General features: G+C 42.3%; 1 protein-coding gene and 1 long non-coding RNA gene across 12 annotated transcripts in view; both read left to right on the top strand.

Annotated features, from left to right (window-relative positions):
• Nucleotides 1–27,185, top strand: part of LOC116250092 (protein transport protein Sec24-like At4g32640) — a 191,305-nt gene that overhangs the window by 35,010 nt on the left and 129,110 nt on the right. For 3 of the 11 annotated variants that reach the window (XM_050076991.1, XM_050076989.1, XM_050076987.1), the window contains 2 exons: nt 1,050–1,120; nt 22,751–23,419. The exons of 2 other annotated variants lie outside the window; for them this stretch is intronic. The gene's annotated coding sequence lies outside the window, so the exon portion shown is untranslated. Of the gene's footprint in view, nt 1–1,049; nt 1,121–22,750; nt 23,420–24,528; nt 25,198–27,185 lie in introns of those variants that run through there. 6 more of the 11 variants (XM_050076990.1, XM_050076988.1, XM_031623480.2 and 3 more) reach the window with 4 other exon arrangements.
• Nucleotides 26,341–26,975, top strand: LOC126409944 (uncharacterized). The gene is made up of 2 exons (XR_007572895.1): nt 26,341–26,377; nt 26,486–26,975. It is a non-coding gene; the product is annotated as an uncharacterized LOC126409944 (long non-coding RNA).

Raw genomic sequence — 27,185 nt, 5'->3', positions numbered from 1 at the left:
GATGACTGCTTCACTTGATTCTAAAAGTATTGCTGCTGGTGCTTTTGATAGCTTTCTGGAAAATTATGAATTACCCAACTAGCTTCCTGTTCATCTACCAAAATTAAATAACTGTGATGTATATGACATGAAAGTGATACGTGGCATTTCAATGTATTTACAGTTTTGTTTTCTTCTCAAATATGGAAATGTACATTCAAACTTCTCTGTGACTTAAAAATGACAAAGGGAATCAGTGTTTCTTGAGAAAATTATGGTCTATTTTTGAACTTGTCCTTGTCTGGTGGAATGTTATTGGAAGAATGTTGCCAGCAATTGTTCAGCATTCAGTGTTGTCAATTCTTGTTTCTAGAACAGGCTGGACTCAAGGAGCTAAGGTTTAGAACGATTGTTGCTATGATGTCCAGCTAGTGAACAGTTAATCCGACTAGCCAACTAATCAGTTCCCTGCTAAGTCACATGTGAATGGGGATATGGTCCTTGTACTCCCCATACCACAGATGCAGCACTGCGGTTAAGGGACATATCTGGATATCCGTTTTTTCTTTTAAACATTTTTTTGGTTAAAATTGAAAAAGGAAGGGCAGGAAGGGAGAGAGAGAGAACTGACTGTAAACCTGAATGGTTTTCAGTGAGAGAGAGAGAGAGAGGAAAAGGGCACACACTGAAAATCTTTTTGCTTGGCTTTATTTCTAAAATTTCTCTTCGAATTTTGTCAGGTAGAATTCTATTATTCTACATGTTGAAATACTGGGTGCATTTTCTGTTTCGATCTGCATTATGTGTCTTGTTATTTCTATTTGCAAGAGGTTCTTCAGCTGCTTTGAAGTCAAAACTAGAGACTAGAGTTAGGTATGTTGGTACCACTCCTTCCTAGCTGTGATATTTATCTGGTTGAGATTGTATTCTTCCTTGATGTTCTTGCATTTCTCCAGTTTTTATCTTTTCTTCTTGAAGTCTGCTGTTGATATGTCAACCCTTTTTCCTTCTTGCATCCTCTGCTGTTTGTGTTTGTTTGTCCACTGATGGTTTCATTTTCTTCTTTTCAGAGGATATCTGCAAAAGATGCACTTGATGCTGAGTGTTTCTAGTGTGATCCGTTGCCATGTGGCCCGAAAAGGTACAAAATCTTTTGTTCATGCCAAGTGTCACAATTGACGGCCTTTTGTTAGCCGGTTCTGGCCTTCCTCTTAGTTTGCCCAAATACGAGTCATCTCTTGAGTTCCAGAGCAAGAAGAAAAGACAACAGCAAAGGCAGCACGAAGAAACAGCCAAGAGGCAAAAATTACAGCATCCTCAACAGCATCAACGTTTGTCGCCAATTCAGCAGCCAGGGCAACCGCATATGCAAATCAGGCCTGACCCTAACCAATGCCCCACCTCAAGTTGTTGGTGGGCCAAGTCACCACTACAATAAGCCTCGGGGACCTCCAGGAGGACAGAACAGGTATCCTCAAGGCGGAAACCCAAGTGGTGGATACAATCCAAATCGTGGTGGCCAAGCTGGTGGATATGCTACTGGACCTTATCCACCTCAAGGCCGAGGTCCTGGTTATGCTGGAACCAGTATGCCTGGAAACAAGAATGTGTGATTTTCTCTTCGATGTTTATCATAGCTTGACTGGCGATGATGAACTTGTCAGTATATGGATGGGTTATGTGGGTTTTGTCTTGTGACTAGAATCTTCGTAGTAACTATGCAGTCCAATTTCATGATATTCATGGTTTACTTTTTGTAAGTTCAAATATCGTGGCACTAAAGCATTTGATGACTGCTTCACTTGATTCTAAAAGTATTGCTGCTAATGCTTTTGATAGCTTTCTGGAAAATTATGAATTACCCAACTAGCGTCCTGTTCATCTACCAAAATGAAATAACTGTGATGTATATGACATGAAAGTGATACGTGGCATTTCAATGTATTTACAGTTTTGTTTTTGTAGAAACACACACGGAGAAGCTCTAACCTAGGGGCACAACCGCAACCCTAGGAGAGAGAAAATGTTATTCCACTTAATCAACAATTACACCATAAGTGGGATTAAATAAGAGGGAAAAACCACCTAGGGTACCGAGCCACTCTCGGTACCCGTGCCCATGGGACCGGGTCTGGATCCAGACCCGGTTCCCTATACATGATATGTTAGCACTCCCCCTCAAGCTTGGCATACATGTCAAACATGCCAAGCTTGCTTACATTTTTCTCGAATTGAGATGTACATAAGGCTTTGGTTAGAACATCTGCAATTTGATCTTCAGACTTCATATAAGGTAGGATCAACTCCTTTGAATCTATGCGTTCCCGTATGAAGTGGCGATCAATCTCCACATGTTTAGTCCCGTTCATGCAGAACGGGATTATTCGCAAGATTAATTGCAGACTTGTTGTCGCAGTACATCCTCATCTTCTCTTCTGTTTCAACACCAATATCTGCTAGGAGAATCTTTAACCATAACATTTCTGTAACTCTCATAGCCACAGCCCTGTATTCAGCCTCAGCACTGGATCTAGAGCAAAATTCCTGCCTCTTACTTCTCCATACAACCAGGTTACCCCCCAGAAAGATGCAGTACCCTGTGGTAGACCTCCTAGTATCAGTACATCCTGCCCAATCTGCGTCAGAGTATCCTTCAATATTAAGTTGGTCTTGCTGAGTATAGAGTAATCCTTTTCCTGGGTCATTCTTTAGGTACCCCAACACTCTTTCTGCACTCTTCCAGTGACAATCAGTAGGAGCATGCATAAACTGACTCAACACATTCACAGCATAAGTAATATCAGGGCGAGTAAGAGTAAGATAGATGAGCTTACCAACCAGCCTCTGATACCGCCCTTTTCCTTCCTCATCTAGGATGTTGCCAGTTTTGATGTTTATCTTTGTACCAGACTCCATTGGAGTTAGAAAGGGACTGCATCCAAGTTTGCCTGTCTCCTTTAGAAGATCCAGAGTGTATTTCCTTTGACTCATAACCAGCCCTGTCTCTGACCGAGCAATCTCTATCCCCAGAAAGTACCTTAGTTTACCCAAATCTTTAAGATCAAATTCAGCAGCTAACCTCTCCTTCATCTTCTTTTTCTCTTCCTCATCGTCACTTGTGACTATCATATCATCAACATACACAAGAAGAAGACTCACCAGGCCATCTCTCTGCTTAATGAATAGGGTGTGATCACCATTTCCCTGTTTGTATCCATTTGTCTTCATCACTATCCTCAGTCTTTCAAACCATGCTCTAGGAGACTGCTTTAATCCATACAAGGCTTTCTTGAGATGACAGCATTTTCCGCTTTGAACATATCCAGGAGGCATACTCATATAGACCTCTTCTTCTAGATGGCCATTCAAGAATGCGTTCTTAACATCAAGTTGATCCATGCTCCACCCCTTTTTCACGGCAAGTGCTAATATGACCCTCACAGTTTTCAGTTTGGCAACAGGGGCAAAGGTTTCAAGATAATCAATACCATATTTCTGGCTGAACCCCTTTGCAACAAGCCGAGCCTTATACCTTTCCACAGTACCATCTGGTTTGTACTTCACATTGAACACCCACTTTGAACCAACTAAATGAGTCCCTTTGGGAATATCCACAACTTTCCAAGTGTCATTCTTTGCCAAGGCATTCATCTCCTCTGTCATGGCCATGGCCTGTAGCCATTTAGGATCCTCTCTAGCATCTTCCACACACCTGGGAATAACAGACTTAGACAAGGATGTTATAAAGCATTTGTAATTCTTACTCAATTTCGCATAAGAGACAAATCTCTGAATAGGATGAGAAGTGCACGACCTGGTGCCCTTGCGCAGGGCTATAGGAAGCTCTTCATTGATTAGACTTGGGTCATCCGGGGAGCTCACAGGATTGGGATTGGTTACATCAACATTTTCAATCACATCTGTCTTCTTCCTTCTGTACACCTGGCCAAACAAATGATCACGGGCTGTAGGCTGATTATCAACAAGACCCTCGTCCATGTGACGGTCTCTATCATCTCTGACTGTGTCTGCCACACTGTCACTGGCCTTGTAATCCAAGAAATCCGTAAACTGAATCAACTGATTTGAGGAATACTCTTCACTACTGTGCCCTAGATACTCCCCCTGAAGAGGATTCACATGAAAGTATGTCTCATGTTCATGAAAGGTGACGCCCCGGGAAACATAGACTTTAGAGGTGGTAGGATCAACACATTTGTATCCCTTCTGAGTGGAGGAATACCCCAGGAAGACAGCCTTGACAGACCGAGGATCAAGTTTTTTGAGGGTGGGACTATGGTCATGAACAAAACAGACACACCCGAACACCCGAGGAGTAAGAGGTCAGGGATTCTGAGTAGGCCAAAGCATAGAGTACGGGGAATGACCCTGCAACACACGGGTAGGCATACGGTTGATAAGGTGGGCACTAGTGAGAAGCGCATCACCCCAGTAGCGCTTGGGAACCTGTCGATGGAACAGAAGAGCCCGGGTAACATCAAGCAAATGGCGATTCTTCCGTTCAGCCACGCCATTTTGGGGAGGTGTGTAACTACATGACGTTTTGTTGAAGTATGTTAGATGGGTCTCGGGACCGGGTCCGGATCCGTATCCGATCCAACTTGTAGCCCTTGTTGGGCATTATTTAAGTTGTGTAACCCTAATCCTTATTGTGAAAAATGAAAGACAAAGGAGAGAGAGAGTCTGGCGGCTAGTGGGCACCGGCTCCTCCTCATTCGTGGTTTTTTTCCTCTTGTTGAGGGTTTTTCCACGTTACATCGTGATCGTTGTTTCTCTTCCTCTTCTTGTTCGTGTTTCTACATGGTATCAGAGCCGACGAGTTTGGGAAATTTTTAGGGTTTGTGAAGTTCCAACCCTAATATCTCTCACTGCTACCATCGCCACCACTGCAGTCACCGCCGCCGCTGCCGCTGCCACTACCGCCGCTGCCGCCGCCGCCACCGCCGCTGCCGCCGCCGCCACCGCCGCTGCCGCTGCCGCCGCCGCCACCGCCGCTGCCGCCGCCACCGTTGCTGCAGCAGCCACCGCCGCTGCCGCCACCGTTGCTGCAGCAGCCACCGCCGCCGGTGTACCCAATACCACTGTCGCTGTTTCCGCCGCCGCCGGTGTCACTCTTTGCGCCATCGCCATCGCAGCCACTCTTGCGGCGTCGCTCTTGCACCGTCGCTCTTGTGTTGTTGACCGTCGCTATTGCTTGGTTGATCTTTGATTCCATCTTCTTGTTTTTTGTTTGGCGCCCACCATGCAAGAAGAGGTGGCTGGTCCGTGACTTGGTAGAGGACGTAAAGGAGGAGAGGAGCGTAACTTGAGGATTGCCTCAACGTCTGCCGGCGCTCCGACGATCGTTTCCCCCAATCGACACTCTGTTCACTCTTGGGGCTGATTGGGAATCCGGATATTACTGCCCGTTGGTGCTCTCTGTTGTCATCGGTGCCTCTCTTGTTGCCTCCTGTTGGACTATCTGTGATTTTGGCAGCTTCTTCATCTATAGACGTTATGGCGGATTGCCGTATGGGAGAGTGGATCATTGATAGTGGCGCTACTCACCACATGACCGGCGATCCTAAGGTCTTTCATGGATATAAGCTTTCATCAGGAAAGGATCGTGTTTCCCTTGCCGATGGTTCATCTATCTCTGTGGCTGGAAAAGGGAGTCTCCCACTTTTGAACAAGTTCTTAGTCCACAATGCTCTACATGTTCCTCATATTCCCTTGAATCTCTTGTCGGTTAGCAAGATCACGAAGGAGTTAAATTGCGAACTTATATTTTCCGCTGATCGCTGTGTTATGCAGGACTTGGTGACAGGGAAGAGGATTGGGATTGGCCTAGCTTCTGACGGGCTCTATCGTTTACCTATGCGTGCTGCTCAGGCTCTCATGACGGCAGTCAGCCAAGCCACAAAGAATAGAGAGGACTCGCTTCAGTTGCTTCTACGGTGGCATGAGCGCCTTGGACACTTGCCTTTTGGCCTTCTTAGACAGTTGTTTCCTGATATATGTTCCAGGTTAGATATGACTATGGTGTCTTGTGATGTCTGTCACCTGGCCAAACATGTTAGGGCTTCGTACCCATTGTCTAGCCATCGGTCTAATGAGGTATTTGCCATGATTCACTCTGATGTGTGGGGGCCTGCAGGGATTCCTTCTTGTCATGGTTTTCAATATTTTATCACCTTTATAGATGATTATTCTCGTAACACTATTGTCTACTTGCTAAAAGACCGTAGTGAAGTTCCTACTGTCATAGAGACTTTCATTGCCTATGTGGAAACTCAATATGGAGCATCTGTTAAGACATTTCGATCTGACAATGCTCGAGAGTATATGTGCCAGTCTGTTGATAGCTTCTTTTGAAAAAAGGGAATTGTTCATGAGACTTCCTGTAGTTATACCCCTCCTCAAAATGGAGTTGCTGAACGAAAAAATCGTCAGTTATTGAATATGACTCGGGCTCTTCTTTTTCAACGTCATGTTCCAAAAAAGTATTGGGGGGATGCTGTGTTGACCAGTGCGTATCTTATAAACCGGTTGCCTAGTCGCGTGTTGAATGGGAAGACGCCTCACTCTCTGTTACCGGGGACTCGTGAACCTTTCTCTCTTCCACTCAGAGTTTTTGGTTGTGTTTGCTTTATTCACAACCATAGTCCTCACATTAAAAAGCTTGATCCAAGATCTATTAAGGGCATTTTTTTAGGGTATTCTCCCACTCAAAAAGGGTACAAGTGTCGAGACCCTTCCACTGGCCGGGCCTATGTTACCAAAGATGTCACTTTCCTTGAACATGTTTCCTATTTTGGTGAGAATCCTCTTCAGGGGGAGTACTCTATGTCACGGGAAGAGTATTCTCCGAGTCAGGAAATTCAGTTTACAGATTTTTTGGACTACAGGCGTGACTCCGTTGGTCCATCTAGTGAGGTGCATGAACAAGAGAAAAATGGTCCATCTAGTGAGGTGCATGAACAGGAGAAAAATGGAGAGTGTTCCATTGAGGCAGAAGAGAAGTGCAATCGTTTATTTGGGCAAGTTTACTCTAGGCGAAGAGTTTGTACAGATGAGATGACAGGTGGTGAGAATTCTACTCCCAATCCAATTAGTCCTTCCCTGGATGACCCAAGTCGTGCGCAGAAGCAACCTGTTGAAGAAGAGATTCAGACTGTTGCTGCTAGTGAAGAGCTTCCCATCGCCCTGCGAAAGGGTGTCAGGTCATGTACTCAACATCTATTCTAGACTGAGCAAGAACTACAAATGCTTTGTATCTTCTCTTTCTTTGACTATGATTCCCAGGAATGTTGCTGAGGCTCAGAGTGATCCTAAGTGGACCTATGCTATGCAAGAAGAGATGGAAGCCTTGCGAAGAAACATGACATGGGAAGTTGTAAAGATTCCTGAGGCGGCTCACTTGGTTGGATCTAAGTGGGTCTACACCATCAAGTACAAACCAGATGGGAGTGTTGAAAGATACAAAGCTCGTCTTGTGGCCAAGGGGTTTAGTCAGAAATATGGGATTGATTATTTGGAGACCTTTGCTCCTGTTGCGAAGATGAAGACGGTCAGAGTCATTATCTCTTTAGCTGTGATGAAGGAGTGGAAGATGTACCAACTTGATGTCAAGAACGCATTTCTCAATGGAGACCTTGAAGAGGAAGTATATATGTGTATGCCTCCAGGATATGAGGAACCTGGAAAATGTTGCAAGCTAAGGAAAGCTTTATATGGGCTCAAGCAATCTCCTCGAGCGTGGTTTGAACGACTCAGACTTGTCATGAGACAATGTGGATACCATCAAGGGAATGGAGATCATACACTTTTTGTGAAGAGAAATAAGCAAAAGGTTACTATTCTGTTGGTATATGTTGATGATATGATTGTCACAGGTGATGATGAAGATGAAATAATGAAGTTAAAGAAACTGTTGGCGATCGAGTTTGATCTTAAGGACCTTGGTAAGTTGAAATACTTCCTTGGCATAGAAATTGCTAGGTCTGGGACTAGCCTTGTGCTAAATCAACGGAAGTACACTCTAGATTTGTTAAAGGAGGCTGGGAAACTAGGGTGTAGACCAGCTTCTACTCCTCTAGATGCTGGCCATAAGCTAAGTCTTAGAGACGGGGAGCCACTCTGTGAAGAGGCAAAAAGAAGATATCAATGTCTTGTAGGGAAGTTAATTTATCTTACTCTCACTAGACCTGATATTACCTTTGCTGTGAATGTGATGAGCCAGTTCATGCATGCTCCCACGGATGCCCACTTGAAGGCTGTTGACAGGATCTTGTGCTACTTGAAGAGGAATCCTGGCAAAGGTCTCTTATATGTCAAGCAAGACACTCTTGGGATTGAAGGTTATTCAGATGCAGACTGGGCAGGCTGTATTGACACTAGGAGGTCCACCTCCGGCTATTGTATTTATTTGGGAGGGAATCTCATAGTGTGCAGAAGTAAAAGGCAAGATGTTTGTTCGCGTTTCAGTGCTGAAGCAGAATACAGAGTTGTTGCTATGAGAGTTTCTGAGCTTTTGTGGCTGAAAGTATTGTTGACTGATATTGGTATAAAGGTTGAAGAACCAATGAAGATGTATTGCGATAACAAGTCTGCAATTAACTTGGCCAACAACCCTGTGCTTCATGACAGAACAAAGCATGTTGAGATTGACCGGCATTTCATTCGAGAGAGAATTGATGCTAAAGAACTTGTACTTCCTTACATGAGATCTGAAGACCAAACGGCTGATGTTCTGACGAAGGCTTTATCTTCGACCTCATTTGAGAGAAATGTATCCAAGTTGGGCATGTTTGATATGTATGCCCAACTTGAGGGGGAGTGTTGAAGTATGTTAGATGGGTCTCGGGACCGGGTCCGGATCCGTATCCGATCCAACTTGTAGCCCTTGTTGGGCATTATTTAAGTTGTGTAACCCTAATCCTTATTGTGAAAAATGAAAGACAAAGGAGAGAGAGAGTCTGGCGGCTAGTGGGCACCGGATCCTCCTCATTCGTGGTTTTTTTCCTCTTGTTGAGGGTTTTTCCACGTTACATCGTGATCGTTGTTTCTCTTCCTCTTCTTGTTCGTGTTTCTTGACCCGGTCCCGAGACCCATCTAACATACTTCAACACGTTTCATGAACAATACCCTTGCTCTTCAAGAAATCATCTAGGGATTGAGAGACATACTCTCTAGCATTATCGGTGCGAAAAGCTTGGACAGACGTCTGAAACTGAGTCTCAACAAAGGCCACAAAATTTTTGACAATAACGGGAACTTCACTACGTTCTTTCAACAGATACACGAACGTACAACGGGAGTAATCATCAATAAGGGTCATAAAGTAGTGAAAACCACGACAAGTGGGTACTCCCGAAGGACCCCAAACATCAGAATGAACCAAAGCAAATGGACGAGTGGTTTTATTGAATGAAATAGGGTACAAGGCCCTAACATGTTTAGCCAACTGACACACTTCACAGGTGAAGGAATCCATGGAAACAGAATGAAACAAACTAGGAAACAACTTCTTAATCAATGGAAACGGAAGATGACCAAGCCGCTCGTGCCATCGCATAATAGTAGATCTGTCTTCCATGCCTGACAACTGTCCACTAGTGGCTGAAATAAGAGCGGACGCAACCTGCACAGGCAGTCTGTAGAGTCCATCAATAGCCGAACCAATCCCAATCTTCTGCCCCGTCACCAAGTCCTGCAGAAAACACCGATCAGCAGAAAAGATCAGATTACAGTTGAGTTCTTTAGTAATACTGCTGACAGATAACAAATTCACAGGAATATTGGGAACATGAAGAGCATTATGAAGACAGTATTTATTTAACAAGGATAAACTCCCTTTTCCAGCCACAGAAATAGAAGAACCATCAGCCATAGATACACGTTGCTGCCCCGAAGACAATTTGTATTCTTGGAACATCTTAGGGTCCCCTGTCATATGATGCGTAGCGCCACTGTCAACAATCCAATCACCATGTGAGGAATTACCTTGGTCACTAGTGGCCACGAGAGCTTGGGCTAACTTAGCCCCCTCAGACGTGGAAGTATCCTCCTGAGTAGTAGACAGTCGGCTGATATACGCTTGCAGTTCTTTGATTTGATCGGAGGAAAGCTTAGATTTGGCAACATTTGAAGGACTACTCTGACTAGGCTCAGGCATAGAAGGACTCCGGCGGCTAGAAGGAGGACGACCCCGGACAAGCCGCCTCTCAGGATGAAGATCCCAACAAAAATCAACAGAATGTCCTGATTTGTTGCAATGGCTACACCGCCGAACAGGACGCTGTCCAATCCCAGAAGCACGACTAACAAAGGCTGAAGGAGAACTCCCCTGACTGGTGACAATATGCATCACCTGGCGACGCTGTTCCTCAGATTCCACACGGGCATACACCTCTTCAATTCCGGGGACCTCGTCACAATTGAGAATTTGGCTCCTAATGGATTCAAATTCATCGCGTAAGCCTCCAAGGAAAATAAACGTCCGATCCATCCATTCTTTGTCCCAGTACAAGGCATGATCAGACCCACAGTGCCAGTCATCATTCACATGGTAGTCAAGTTCCTCCCACTTAGTCTTTAGGGCTGCAAAGAAAGCGGCTACAGACAAGTCACCCTGTTTAAGAGAGTATATGCTATGTTTGATTTGGTACGTACGCAATACTCTCTTCTTACGGCCATACATCCGTGCAAGCACAGTCCACATGTCGTAGGCAGTCGATTTACGCAAGATTTACGCAAGATCAAAGGCTGAATATCTGCAGAAACAAAACTAATAATCCATACTTTAACCTGACTATCTTCCAACGCCCAAGTAGCCCATCGCGGATCGGTTTTTGAAGGTGCAGGCTTCTCCCCAGTAATGTAGGACAGGCGACCACGACTGGTTATCCCAATTTCTAGGGCAGCCGACCAAGAGAGATAGTTATCCTTGTTCAGCCGGATGGAAGTGACTTGAACAGGCAAGATCTCGCTCTTGGTATTGCTGCCCGAGTCTAGGGCATCATCGATCTTGAGGGACATCTCCTCGGCCATCACAATCACCAAGGAGAAAGAATACCCAGCACAACAAGAGGCAGCGGCGCTGAAGTGGGCGACGGCGGCGGCGCTGGACGGCGGCAGCGCAGCAGAGAACAACGGCGCAGCAGCGGCAGAAAAAAAACCGGCGGAAACAGCAGCGGCAAAAAAATCGGCGGAAACACGACTATCACACCAACGATCTCTCACGCGTTTGGCTCTGATACCATGTAGAAACACACACCAAGATGGAGAGAAAGAGAAGGAACACACAATATACGTGGAAAACCTCAAAGAGAGGTGAAAAACCACGGAGAAGCTCTAACCTAGGGGCACAACCGCAACAATTACACCATAAGTGGGATTAAATAAGAGGGAAAAACCACCTAGGGTACCGAGCCACTCTCGGTACCCGTGCCCATGGGACCGGGTTTGGATCCAGACCCGGTTCCCTATACATGATATGTTAACAGTTTTCTTCTCAAATATGGAAATGTACATTCAAACTTCTCTGTGACTTAAAAATGACAAAGGGAATCAGTGTTTCTTGAGAAAATTATGGTCTATTTTTGAACTTGTCCTTGTCTGGTGGAATGTTATTGGAAGAATGTTGCCAGCAATTGTTCAGCATTCAGTGTTGTCAATTCTTGTTTCTAGAACAGGCTGGACTCAAGGAGCTAAGGTTTAGAACGATTGTTGCTATGATGTCCAGCTAGTGAACAGTTAATCCGACTAGCCAACTAATCAGTTCCCTGCTAAGTCACATGTGAATGGGGATATGGTCCTTGTACTCCCCATACCACAGATGCAGCACTGCGGTTAAGGGACATATCTGGATATCCGTTTTTTCTTTTAAACATTTTTTTGGTTAAAATTGAAAAAGGAAGGGCAGGAAGGGAGAGAGAGAGAACTGACTGTAAACCTGAATGGTTTTCAGTGAGAGAGAGAGAGAGAGAGAGGAAAAGGGCACACACTGAAAATCTTTTTGCTTGAACAGTGGTCCGCTTTATTTCTAAAATTTCTCTTCGAATTTTGTCAGGTAGAATTCTATTATTCTACATGTTGAAATACTGGGTGCATTTTCTGTTTCGATCTGCATTATGTGTCTTGTTATTTCTATTTGCAAGAGGTTCTTCAGCTGCTTTGAAGTCAAAACTAGAGACTAGAGTTAGATATGTTGGTACCACTCCTTCCTAGCTATGATATTTATCTGGTTGAGATTGTATTCTTCCTTGATGTTCTTGCATTTCTCCAGTTTTTATCTTTTCTTCTTGAAGTCTGCTGTTGATATGTCAACCCTTTTTCCTTCTTGCATCCTCTGCTGTTTGTGTTTGTTTGTCCACTGATGGTTTCATTTTCTTCTTTTCAGAGGATATCTGCAAATGATGCACTTGATGCTGAGTGTTTCTAGTGTGATCCGTTGCCATGTGGCCCGAAAAGGTACAAAATCTTTTGTTCATGCCAAGTGTCACAATTGACGGCCTTTTGTTAGCCGGTTCTGGCCTTCCTCTTAGTTTGCCCAAATACGAGTCATCTCATGAGTTCCAGAGCAAGAAGAAAAGACAACAGCAAAGGCAGCACGAAGAAACAGCCAAGAGGCAAAAATTACAGCATCCTCAACAGCATCAACGTTTGCCGCCAATTCAGCAGCCAGGGCAACCGCATATGCAAATCAGGCCTGACCCTAACCAATGCCCCACCTCAAGTTGTTGGTGGGCCAAGTCACCACTACAATAAGCCTCGGGGACCTCCAGGAGGACAGAACAGGTATCCTCAAGGCGGAAACCCAAGTGGTGGATACAATCCAAATCGTGGTGGCCAAGCTGGTGGATATGCTACTGGACCTTATCCACCTCAAGGCCGAGGTCCTGGTTATGCTGGAACCAGTATGCCTGGAAACAAGAATGTGTGATTTTCTCTTCGATGTTTATCATAGCTTGACTGGCGATGATGAACTTGTCAGTATATGGATGGGTTATGTGGGTTTTGTCTTGTGACTAGAATCTTCGTAGTAGCTATGCAGTCCAATTTCATGATATTCCTGGTTTACTTTTTTAAGTTCAAATATCGTGGCACTAAAGCATTTGATGACTGCTTCACTTGATTGTAAAAGTATTGCTGCTAATGCTTTTGATAGCTTTCTGGAAAATTATGAATTACCCAACTAGCGTCCTGTTCATCTACCAAAATGAAATAACTGTGATGTATATGACATGAAAGTGATACGTGGCATTTCAATGTATTTACAGTTTTGTTTTCTTCTCAAATATGGAAATGTACATTCAAACTTCTCTGTGACTTAAAAATGACAAAGGGAATCAGTGTTTCTTGAGAAAATTATGGTCTATTTTTGAACTTGTCCTTGTCTGGTGGAATGTTATTGGAAGAATGTTGCCAGCAATTGTTCAGCATTCAGTGTTGTCAATTCTTGTTTCTAGAACAGGCTGGACTCAAGGAGCTAAGGTTTAGAACGATTGTTGCTATGATGTCCAGCTAGTGAACAGTTAATCCGACTAGCCAACTAATCAGTTCCCTGCTAAGTCACATGTGAATGGGGATATGGTCCTTGTACTCCCCATACCACAGATGCAGCACTGCGGTTAAGGGACATATCTGGATATCCGTTTTTTCTTTTAAACATTTTTTTGGTTAAAATTGAAAAAGGAAGGGCAGGAAGGGAGAGAGAGAGAACTGACTGTAAACCTGAATGGTTTTCAGTGAGAGAGAGAGAGAGAGGAAAAGGGCACACACTGAAAATCTTTTTGCTTGAACAGTGGTCCGCTTTATTTCTAAAATTTCTCTTCGAATTTTGTCAGGTAGAATTCTATTATTCTACATGTTGAAATACTGGGTGCATTTTCTGTTTCGATCTGCATTATGTGTCTTGTTATTTCTATTTGCAAGAGGTTCTTCAGCTGCTTTGAAGTCAAAACTAGAGACTGTTAAAATATAAATCCTTCACCAGCACGTTGAAGAGGAGTCTCTTAGGATTCCACCTCCTTGTTCATGAGACTTCCTGTAGTTATACCCCTCCTCAAAATGGAGTTGCTGAATGAAAAAATCGTCAGTTATTGAATATGACTCGGGCTCTTTTTTTTCAACGTCATGTTCCAAAAAAGTATTGGGGGGATGCTGTGCTGACCAGTGCGTATCTTATAAACCGGTTGCCTAGTCGTGTGTTGAATGAGAAGACGCCTCACTCTCTGTTACCGGGGACTTGTGAACCTTTCTCTCTTTCACTCAGAGTTTTTTGGTTGTGTTTGCTTTATTCACAACCATAGTCCTCACATTAAAAAGCTTGATCCAAGATCTATTAAGGGCATTTTTTTAGGGTATTCTCCCACTCAAAAAGGGTACAAGTGTCGAGACCCTTCCACTGGTCGGGCCTATGTTACCAAAGATGTCACTTTCCTTGAACATGTTTCCTATTTTGGTGAGAATCCTCTTCAGGGGGAGTACTCTATGTCACAGGAAGAGTATTCTCCGAGTCAGGAAATTCAGTTTACAGATTTTTTGGACTACAGGCGTGACTCCGTTGGTCCATCTAGTGAGGTGCATGAACAAGAGAAAAATGAAAAGTGTTCCACTGAGGCAGAAGAGAAGTGCAATCGTTTATTTGGGCAAGTTTACTCTAGGCGAAGAGTTTGTACAGATGAGATGACAGGTGGTGAGAATTCTACTCCCAATCCAATTAGTCCTTCCCTGGATGACCCAAGTCGTGCGCAGAAGCAACCTGTTGAAGAAGAGATTCAGACTGTTGCTGCTAGTGAAGAGCTTCCCATCGCCCTGCGAAAGGGTGTCAGGTCATGTACTCAACATCCTATTGGTAACTTTGTTTCATATTCTAGACTGAGCAAGGACTACAAATGCTTTGTATCTTCTCTTTCTTTGACTATGATTCCCAGGAATGTTACTGAGGCTCAGAGTGATCCTAAGTGGACCTATGCAATGCAAGAAGAGATGGAAGCCTTGCGAAGAAACATGACATGGGAAGTTGTAAAGATTCCTGAGGCGGCTCACTTGGTTGGATCTAAGTGGGTCTACACCATCAAGTACAAACCAGATGGGAGTGTTGAAAGATACAAAGCTCGTCTTGTGGCCAAGGGGTTTAGTCAGAAATATGGGATTGATTATTTGGAGACCTTTGCTCCTGTTGCGAAGATGAAGACGGTCAGAGTCATTATCTCTTTAGCTGTGATGAAGGAGTGGAAGATGTACCAACTTGATGTCAAGAACGCATTTCTCAATGGAGACCTTGAAGAGGAAGTATATATGTGTATGCCTCCAGGATATGAGGAACCTGGAAAATGTTGCAAGCTAAGGAAAGCTTTATATGGGCTCAAGCAATCTCCTCGAGCGTGGTTTGAACGACTCAGACTTGTCATGAGACAATGTGGATACCATCAAGGGAATGGAGATCATACACTTTTTGTGAAGAGAAATAAGCAAAAGGTTACTATTCTGTTGGTATATGTTGATGATATGATTGTCACAGGTGATGATGAAGATGAAATAATGAAGTTAAAGAAACTGTTGGCGATCGAGTTTGATCTTAAGGACCTTGGTAAGTTGAAATACTTCCTTGGCATAGAAATTGCTAGGTCTGGGACTAGCCTTGTGCTAAATCAACGGAAGTACACTCTAGATTTGTTAAAGGAGGCTGGGAAACTAGGGTGTAGACCAGCTTCTACTCCTCTAGATGCTGGCCATAAGCTAAGTCTTAGAGACGGGGAGCCACTCTGTGAAGAGGCAAAAAGAAGATATCAATGTCTTGTAGGGAAGTTAATTTATCTTACTCTCACTAGACCTGATATTACCTTTGCTGTGAATGTGATGAGCCAGTTCATGCATGCTCCCACGGATGCCCACTTGAAGGCTATTGACAGGATCTTGTGCTACTTGAAGAGGAATCCTGGCAAAGGTCTCTTATATGTCAAGCAAGACACTCTTGGGATTGAAGGTTATTCAGATGCAGACTGGGCAGGCTGTATTGACACTAGGAGGTCCACCTCCGGCTATTGTATTTATTTGGGAGGGAATCTCATAGTGTGCAGAAGTAAAAGGCAAGATGTTTGTTCGCGTTTCAGTGCTGAAGCAGAATACAGAGTTGTTGCTATGAGAGTTTCCGAGCTTTTGTGGCTGAAAGTATTGTTGACTGATATTGGTATAAAGGTTGAAGAACCAATGAAGATGTATTGCGATAACAAGTCTGCAATTAACTTGGCCAACAACCCTGTGCTTCATGACAGAACAAAGCATGTTGAGATTGACCGGCATTTCATTCGAGAGAGAATTGATGCTAAAGAACTTGTACTTCCTTACATGAGATCTGAAGACCAAACGGCTGATGTTCTGACGAAGGCTTTATCTTCGACCTCATTTGAGAGAAATGTATCCAAGTTGGGCATGTTTGATATGCATGCCCAACTTGAGGGGGAGTGTTGAAGTATGTTAGATGGGTCTCGGGACCGGGTCCGGATCCGTATCCGATCCAACTTGTAGCCCTTGTTGGGCATTATTTAAGTCGTGTAACCCTAATCCTTATGGTGTGAATGAAAGACTAAGGAGAGAGAGTCTGGCGGCTAGTGGGCACCGGCTCCTCCTCATTCGTGGTTTTTTCCCTCTTGTTGAGGGTTTTCCACGTTACATCGTGATCGTTGTTTCTCTTTCTCTTCTTGTTCGTGTTTCTACAAAGACTATCGTTTCTTTCCAAAGAGTAATAACCAGGAATTGAAGTTTTTTTCTTTCTTGAATCTATAGCTTAGATTTATCCAGAGGAGAACGCAGATAAAAAGGCTCGTCCATTATGATAGTGATAAGCAGCAGCAATTAGTATTACTAGCCTTCCTACTCCTCATGTATTCTCCTAACCAATCAGACGGGTAACATATGGTCTATGCAATTGATTGAACAGGAGATAAAATGGAGCCTCTGCAGTTACTATTGCAAAGAGTTCAGAACTAGTACATGTATATCAAGAATGTTTCCTCTGACAGACCATGCATCCTGCATAAACTGTTCAAAAATATAAAAAGAGGAAGGTAAAGTACAAAATGGGTGAAAGATCCGTCGAGATTATTCCTTTAACTCTTAAAAGAAACATAAAACCTATCTACATAATGTTAAAATATAAATCCTTCACCAGCACGTTGAAGAGGAGTCTCTTAGGATTCCACCTCCTTGTAGAATGTGTTAAAATATTTAATGTCCTTGTAACATGTGAAGAGTCTCCTAGGATTCTATGTTATAGTTAATATCCTTGTTATATGGGAAGTCTCCTAGGATTCTATGTTGTAGTTAATATCCTTGTAATATGTGAAGTCTCTTAGGTTTCTATGATGTAATTAATGTCCTTGGAGCTTGTGAAATCTCCTAGGATTCTACGATTGGAGACTCTTAGAATTCTGAAAATGAGATTATAAATAGAGGCCGTGCAAACCATTTTGGCTACGGCTTCTTCTCCTCAGTTTCTTCTTGTTTCCATTCTCTCTCTCTCTCTCTATCTTCCTGCGTGAGTGCTGTTTTCGGGTTACAGATATTGGTGCTACATTTCTATCATGGTATCAGAGCGCCAGGTTACGTTATCTCTACCAAACGAAATGCCCAAACAGGTCTGATCTGGTTAGAACTCTTTTCTCATCTTGTCTCTATCCTGAATTTACTTTTCTCTTGCGCAATTCTTGTTCCTTTTTCTTCTTGCTTACCAAGGACACATTTTGTTATATCGTGTCTTCTTTCCCTCTCATCTTCTACCTATATACCATTCCTTTCTGCTGTCATGGAAAACCTTTCGCATTCTGGCATGTCCTCAAGTTTTCTTCCTCACCTTATTACCGAAAAACTCAACCATGAGAATTATCTGATCTGGAAAAGGCAAATCATGCCTTTCATAAGAAGTCAAGGCCTCTTTGGACATCTCGATGGTTCAACAAAGGCTCCACCAATATCCGTCTTACAGGAAATAAAAAATGAGGCAGGAGAAGTTATTGCTGTTCATGAAGACAACAATCCTGAACATGCTATGTGGATGAGACGTGATCAAAGTCTGGTTGCGTATATTTTGTCCACTTTATCTCAACAAGTGTTACTTTCAGTTTCTGATGATTGTACTGCAGAAGAATTATGGGAAACCCTTGCTGATACTTTTTCCCAAATATCAGAAGCTCGAATTATGTACTTAAAGAAAGAATTTCAGAATTTGAGCAAAGGTTCAACGTCTATCATGGATTATTTGGGGCGTATTAAGGCCGTCGCAGACCAACTTGCTGCCTCAGGGAATAATATTTCTGATAAGGAAAAGGTGCAGCAAACCTTGAATGGACTTGGGCATGATTATCATGCTTTTATTACAGCTCTTGAGGTCCTTCCTGTTCTGCCTTCCTTCAACGAACTACAAGGTAAACTTCTCCAACATGAAATGAATATGAAAAGAGTCATTGAAAGGACTGATCAAGGGAACTCCCAAAATGTGTTGGCTATGAATGTAAAGTTTGGTAAGAGCCATGGGAACTCCAACCATGGTGGTCGTGGCATTCTACCAACACCACATAACCAAGGTATGTCTCCTTTGGATACTTCAAGAAAAATACCAATTTGTTTTCAGTGCAACAAGAAAGGACACATGAAGGCACAATGTTGGTTTAATCCTCAAAATAAAAACAAAGGGGTGAGACATGATTATAAACAAGGAGGACAAAGTTCTAAATCCACCGCTGAAGATATGCAACAGCTATTGATGGCCGCATTCTCAAAGATGACTATAAAGCAAAATGAGCAGGGAGAATGGTTATTGGATTCAGGTGCAGCTACCCATGTGACAGGAAATGCAGGTAAATTGACTAACTTATCCCCTCATTACGGTAGAAGTTGCATTATAACAGGTGATGGAAAATCTCATCCTATTACACATATTGGAAATGCACATATTCCATTGTCATCCTCGTCTCTATCACTGTCTAATGTTGTTCTTGCTTCCAATATCAAAAAGAACATCATATCCATTTCTAAACTCATTGATGATACAAGCTCTTCTGTTGAATTCACACCTTCTTCTGTCTATGTCAAGGACCTCCAAACGAAGAAAATGTTCGCTAGAGGGGAGCGTCAAGGGAATATGTACGTCCTCAAGGAATGTCTACCCAAGGATTCATCCACTTTTGATATAGGATTGAAGACATTTTCTCTTTCTCATAATGCGTCATCAGTGCCAAGTTCTTGCCATTTTCAATCAAAAGTAAGGGGCCCTAACCAATTTTTGGAGTCTGATTTGTGGCATAGTCGGCTAGGACACTGTGGTCGACATTTCATTGAAAAACTTGTCACAGATAGTCTCATTCCAAGATCAAGTTTACCTCTTACTTCAAGTGTCAAAAAATGTTCAAGTTGTGGACTTTGTAAGAGTCATGTTTTACCTTTCCATAATATAAATCAAAGGGCTTCCAAACCTTTTGAAACTATTTTTTCTGATGTATGGGGGCCAGCCCCTATTGATTCCATGTCTGGGTCAAGATATTATGTCTTATTCATTGACTCTTACTCACGTTTCACCTGGATTTACTTCATGAAACACAAATCAGAAGTACCTCACATATTTCGAAACTTCTATGCCATGATTCAAACTAAATTTTCATCCAATGTGGTGCATTTTCAATGTGATGGAGGGGGAGAATATTCCTCGCTTGATTTTATTGAATTTCTACGTGAAAAAGGGATAACTAGACAAATTTCCTGCCCTTACACACCACAACAAAATGGTGTAGTTGAGCGGAAACATCGACATATAGTTGAAAGCACCATGAGCATGATGCATGATACTAATGTGCCCATTTCCTTGTGGACTGAAGCCTTCCATACTGCTGTATACATAATAAATTGTTTGCCTATGACACTCTTGATGTCTAAATCGCCATATTTTACACTCTTAGGCAAACAACCTGATTACAAGAACTTGAAGGTTTTTGGTTGTGTATGCTATGTTCACGTTGATGCTGCCTTGAGGAACAAGTTTCAAGACAAAGCTATTCAATGTAGATTCGTTGGATATGCTGATGAATATAAAGGTTTTCGATGCTATGATCCAACAACTAAACGTATCAAAACTTCAAGAAATGTCATTTTTGATGAACATAGTTTTGATAATACAAATGAAATGCCTATGACCATTGAATCTTATGATCCCTGGACCAGTACACAGTTATTCAATGCAGATCCTGTTATAGAAAATGATGTGCCTCAAAGTGAAGATTCAGAGAGAGCAATACAACCGTCGGATATGGCTCAAAGTGAAAATCAAGAAGATCCAACACAGTCATTAAGTCATCACGAAAACAATAATGAACAGAGCAACGATGCACATCGGTATTCGGGTCTTATCTACAGTCGACGACTAAGGGACAGAGATGCTCACAGTGAAGAAGACAACATGCCCCACCTTAGAAGATCCCAACGCATTCGTCATCCCATTCACAGGTGGGTTAGCTATGATTCTTTATCACTTGATTTTCAGTTATTCATGGCAAAAATTGGCAAGGAGGAAGAACCTACTTCATTTGATGAAGCATCAAAATCACATCATTGGAGAAAGGCTATGAAAGAAGAAATGGATGCCTTGCATGAATGTGGAACATGGGAGATCGTTCCGAGGCCACACGAAAAGAACGTAGTGGGCTCCAAATGGGTATACAAAATTAAATACAAACCTGACGGCAGCATAGAAAGACACAAAGCAAGGTTAGTAGCAAAAGGGTTTACACAACAATATGGAGAAGATTATGATGAGGCATTCAGCCCTGTGATCAAAATGGGAACAATTCGCGTGATTATATCATTGGCAGTTGAATATGGATGGATACTACATCAAATGGACGTGAAGAATGCTTTTCTTCATGGTGATTTAAGGGATGAAGTATATATGGAACAACCTCCAGGATACACGAAAGGAGACTCTCATGCATGGGTTTGCAAACTAAGAAAATCTATTTATGGACTTAAACAGGCCTCACGTTCGTGGTTTGACAGTTTCTCTTGCAAGATTCAAGAATGTGGTTTTCGGAGATGTCCTCTAGATCACTCTCTTTTCATTTATCGAAAGGAAAACATATTTACTTTACTTCTTATATATGTTGATGATATTGTTATCACAGGCAATTCAGAAAAACACATAGAAGAAGCTAAAGTTTTGATGATGCAAAACTTCAAAATGAAAGAGCTTGGTGATTTACGATTCTTTCTTGGAGTGGAGATTGATAGGCACAATAATCGCCTCACATTGACACAACAGAAATACACGTTGGATTTGTTGAAAAAGTCAGGTATGTCTGATTGTAAGCCTGTTGGAACTCCTAGTGTTCTAAATCAAAGACTAAGTGCTCAAGATGGGGAGTTATATGAAGATCCTACGCAATATCGAAGTATTGTTGGGGCACTTCAATATCTTACATTTACTAGACCAGATATTATATATGCTGTGAATCAAGTATCCCAATTTATGCATGCACCTAGAGATACTCACATGGATGCTGTCAAAAGAATATTAAGATATCTTAAAGGGACAGCAGGAGATGGCTTAGTTTATGGTAAGAGTGAAAATATAACTACTGGACATCAACTTATGACATTCACAGATGCAGATTGGGCTGGAGATCCCGATCAAAGAAAGTCCATTTCTGGTTTTTGTATTTTCATTGGACGTAATCTTGTGTCTTGGAGTTGTCGAAAGCAAAAGGCAATAGCAAGATCCAGCACTGAAGCTGAATACAGATGCATGGCTGCAGGTACTGCTGAAGTTACATGGGTTAGACATTTGCTAGAAGACATTGGAGAAAAGATTAAAACATCAATGTTAATGTGCGATAATCAAAGCGCTATTAACATTGCCTTTAATCCCGTACAACATGGTCGAACAAAGCACATTGAGATTGATCAACACTTTGTTAGACAAAAGGTGGAAGACAAGGAAATTCAGCCTATTTATTTTCGTACAAATGAACAAGTTGCAGACTTATTTACAAAAGGATTAACAAATGAACGATTCCGGTTTCTAAAGGCAAGTTGTACATGGTGCAAAACCATGCACAACTTGAGGGAGGGTGTTAAAATATAAATCCTTCACCAGCACGTTGAAGAGGAGTCTCTTAGGATTCCACCTCCTTGTAGAATGTGTTAAAATATTTAATGTCCTTGTAACATGTGAAGAGTCTCCTAGGATTCTATGTTATAGTTAATATCCTTGTTATATGGGAAGTCTCCTAGGATTCTATGTTGTAGTTAATATCCTTGTAATATGTGAAGTCTCTTAGGTTTCTATGATGTAATTAATGTCCTTGGAGCTTGTGAAATCTCCTAGGATTCTACGATTGGAGACTCTTAGAATTCTGAAAATGAGATTATAAATAGAGGCCGTGCAAACCATTTTGGCTACGGCTTCTTCTCCTCAGTTTCTTCTTGTTTTCATTCTCTCTCTCTCTCTCTATCTTCCTGCGTGAGTGCTGTTTTCGGGTTACAGATATTGGTGCTACATTTCTATCAGAGACTAGAGTTAGATATGTTGGTACCACTCCTTCCTAGCTATGATATTTATCTGGTTGAGATTGTATTCTTCCTTGATGTTCTTGCATTTCTCCAGTTTTTATCTTTTCTTCTTGAAGTCTGCTGTTGATATGTCAACCCTTTTTCCTTCTTGCATCCTCTGCTGTTTGTGTTTGTTTGTCCACTGATGGTTTCATTTTCTTCTTTTCAGAGGATATCTGCAAAAGATGCACTTGATGCTGAGTGTTTCTAGTGTGATCCGTTGCCATGTGGCCCGAAAAGGTACAAAATCTTTTGTTCATGCCAAGTGTCACAATTGACGGCCTTTTGTTAGCCGGTTCTGGCCTTCCTCTTAGTTTGCCCAAATACGAGTCATCTCATGAGTTCCAGAGCAAGAAGAAAAGACAACAGCAAAGGCAGCACGAAGAAACAGCCAAGAGGCAAAAATTACAGCATCCTCAACAGCATCAACGTTTGCCGCCAATTCAGCAGCCAGGGCAACCGCATATGCAAATCAGGCCTGACCCTAACCAATGCCCCACCTCAAGTTGTTGGTGGGCCAAGTCACCACTACAATAAGCCTCGGGGACCTCCAGGAGGACAGAACAGGTATCCTCAAGGCGGAAACCCAAGTGGTGGATACAATCCAAATCGTGGTGGCCAAGCTGGTGGATATGCTACTGGACCTTATCCACCTCAAGGCCGAGGTCCTGGTTATGCTGGAACCAGTATGCCTGGAAACAAGAATGTGTGATTTTCTCTTCGATGTTTATCATAGCTTGACTGGCGATGATGAACTTGTCAGTATATGGATGGGTTATGTGGGTTTTGTCTTGTGACTAGAATCTTCGTAGTAGCTATGCAGTCCAATTTCATGATATTCCTGGTTTACTTTTTGTAAGTTCAAATATCGTGGCACTAAAGCATTTGATGACTGCTTCACTTGATTCTAAAAGTATTGCTGCTAATGCTTTTGATAGCTTTCTGGAAAATTATGAATTACCCAACTAGCGTCCTGTTCATCTACCAAAATGAAATAACTGTGATGTATATGACATGAAAGTGATACGTGGCATTTCAATGTATTTACAGTTTTGTTTTCTTCTCAAATATGGAAATGTACATTCAAACTTCTCTGTGACTTAAAAATGACAAAGGGAATCAGTGTTTCTTGAGAAAATTATGGTCTATTTTTGAACTTGTCCTTGTCTGGTGGAATGTTATTGGAAGAATGTTGCCAGCAATTGTTCAGCATTCAGTGTTGTCAATTCTTGTTTCTAGAACAGGCTGGACTCAAGGAGCTAAGGTTTAGAACGATTGTTGCTATGATGTCCAGCTAGTGAACAGTTAATCCGACTAGCCAACTAATCAGTTCCCTGCTAAGTCACATGTGAATGGGGATATGGTCCTTGTACTCCCCATACCACAGATGCAGCACTGCGGTTAAGGGACATATCTGGATATCCGTTTTTTCTTTTAAACATTTTTTTGGTTAAAATTGAAAAAGGAAGGGCAGGAAGGGAGAGAGAGAGAACTGACTGTAAACCTGAATGGTTTTCAGTGAGAGAGAGAGAGAGAGGAAAAGGGCATACACTGAAAATCTTTTTGCTTGAACAGTGGTCCGCTTTATTTCTAAAATTTCTCTTCGAATTTTGTCAGGTAGAATTCTATTATTCTACATGTTGAAATACTGGGTGCATTTTCTGTTTCGATCTGCATTATGTGTCTTGTTATTTCTATTTGCAAGAGGTTCTTCAGCTGCTTTGAAGTCAAAACTAGAGACTAGAGTTAGATATGTTGGTACCACTCCTTCCTAGCTATGATATTTATCTGGTTGAGATTGTATTCTTCCTTGATGTTCTTGCATTTCTCCAGTTTTTATCTTTTCTTCTTGAAGTCTGCTGTTGATATGTCAACCCTTTTTCCTTCTTGCATCCTCTGCTGTTTGTGTTTGTTTGTCCACTGATGGTTTCATTTTCTTCTTTTCAGAGGATATCTGCAAAAGATGCACTTGATGCTGAGTGTTTCTAGTGTGATCCGTTGCCATGTGGCCCGAAAAGGTACAAAATCTTTTGTTCATGCCAAGTGTCACAATTGACGGCCTTTTGTTAGCCGGTTCTGGCCTTCCTCTTAGTTTGCCCAAATACGAGTCATCTCATGAGTTCCAGAGCAAGAAGAAAAGACAACAGCAAAGGCAGCACGAAGAAACAGCCAAGAGGCAAAAATTACAGCATCCTCAACAGCATCAACGTTTGCCGCCAATTCAGCAGCCAGGGCAACCGCATATGCAAATCAGGCCTGACCCTAACCAATGCCCCACCTCAAGTTGTTGGTGGGCCAAGTCACCACTACAATAAGCCTCGGGGACCTCCAGGAGGACAGAACAGGTATCCTCAAGGCGGAAACCCAAGTGGTGGATACAATCCAAATCGTGGTGGCCAAGCTGGTGGATATGCTACTGGACCTTATCCACCTCAAGGCCGAGGTCCTGGTTATGCTGGAACCAGTATGCCTGGAAACAAGAATGTGTGATTTTCTCTTCGATGTTTATCATAGCTTGACTGGCGATGATGAACTTGTCAGTATATGGATGGGTTATGTGGGTTTTGTCTTGTGACTAGAATCTTCGTAGTAGCTATGCAGTCCAATTTCATGATATTCCTGGTTTACTTTTTGTAAGTTCAAATATCGTGGCACTAAAGCATTTGATGACTGCTTCACTTGATTCTAAAAGTATTGCTGCTAATGCTTTTGATAGCTTTCTGGAAAATTATGAATTACCCAACTAGCGTCCTGTTCATCTACCAAAATGAAATAACTGTGATGTATATGACATGAAAGTGATACGTGGCATTTCAATGTATTTACAGTTTTGTTTTCTTCTCAAATATGGAAATGTACATTCAAACTTCTCTGTGACTTAAAAATGACAAAGGGAATCAGTGTTTCTTGAGAAAATTATGGTCTATTTTTGAACTTGTCCTTGTCTGGTGGAATGTTATTGGAAGAATGTTGCCAGCAATTGTTCAGCATTCAGTGTTGTCAATTCTTGTTTCTAGAACAGGCTGGACTCAAGGAGCTAAGGTTTAGAACGATTGTTGCTATGATGTCCAGCTAGTGAACAGTTAATCCGACTAGCCAACTAATCAGTTCCCTGCTAAGTCACATGTGAATGGGGATATGGTCCTTGTACTCCCCATACCACAGATGCAGCACTGCGGTTAAGGGACATATCTGGATATCCGTTTTTTCTTTTAAACATTTTTTTGGTTAAAATTGAAAAAGGAAGGGCAGGAAGGGAGAGAGAGAGAACTGACTGTAAACCTGAATGGTTTTCAGTGAGAGAGAGAGAGAGAGGAAAAGGGCATACACTGAAAATCTTTTTGCTTGAACAGTGGTCCGCTTTATTTCTAAAATTTCTCTTCGAATTTTGTCAGGTAGAATTCTATTATTCTACATGTTGAAATACTGGGTGCATTTTCTGTTTCGATCTGCATTATGTGTCTTGTTATTTCTATTTGCAAGAGGTTCTTCAGCTGCTTTGAAGTCAAAACTAGAGACTAGAGTTAGATATGTTGGTACCACTCCTTCCTAGCTATGATATTTATCTGGTTGAGATTGTATTCTTCCTTGATGTTCTTGCATTTCTCCAGTTTTTATCTTTTCTTCTTGAAGTCTGCTGTTGATATGTCAACCCTTTTTCCTTCTTGCATCCTCTGCTGTTTGTGTTTGTTTGTCCACTGATGGTTTCATTTTCTTCTTTTCAGAGGATATTTGCAAAAGATGCACTTGATGCTGAGTGTTTCTAGTGTGATCCGTTGCCATGTGGCCCGAAAAGGTACAAAATCTTTTGTTCATGCCAAGTGTCACAATTGACGGCCTTTTGTTAGCCGGTTCTGGCCTTCCTCTTAGTTTGCCCAAATACTAGTCATCTCATGAGTTCCAGAGCAAGAAGAAAAGACAACAGCAAAGGCAGCACGAAGAAACAGCCAAGAGGCAAAAATTACAGCATCCTCAACAGCATCAACGTTTGCCGCCAATTCAGCAGCCAGGGCAACCGCATATGCAAATCAGGCCTGACCCTAACCAATGCCCCACCTCAAGTTGTTGGTGGGCCAAGTCACCACTACAATAAGCCTCGGGGACCTCCAGGAGGACAGAACAGGTATCCTCAAGGCGGAAACCCAAGTGGTGGATACAATCCAAATCGTGGTGGCCAAGCTGGTGGATATGCTACTGGACCTTATCCACCTCAAGGCCGAGGTCCTGGTTATGCTGGAACCAGTATGCCTGGAAACAAGAATGTGTGATTTTCTCTTCGATGTTTATCATAGCTTGACTGGCGATGATGAACTTGTCAGTATATGGATGGGTTATGTGGGTTTTGTCTTGTGACTAGAATCTTCGTAGTAGCTATGCAGTCCAATTTCATGATATTCCTGGTTTACTTTTTGTAAGTTCAAATATCGTGCCATGGTCATAATTACTCACCATTGCAGTTTCTTTTATTTTATTTACATGCCTCGGGGCATGTAATCTGTTTTTTTTTTTTTTAGTTGAATTGCATGCTCCAAGTACAATTGTTGGTACACTTCTATGAAAGTTTGGGATTTGAACTTAATGTCTAGTGAACACAGTCAATCCTG

The sequence above is a fragment of the Nymphaea colorata genome, chromosome 3 (assembly GCF_008831285.2).
Source record: "Nymphaea colorata isolate Beijing-Zhang1983 chromosome 3, ASM883128v2, whole genome shotgun sequence".
NCBI classification, from domain to species: domain Eukaryota; kingdom Viridiplantae; phylum Streptophyta; class Magnoliopsida; order Nymphaeales; family Nymphaeaceae; genus Nymphaea; species Nymphaea colorata.
This window is presented reverse-complemented; position numbering and strand designations above follow the sequence as displayed.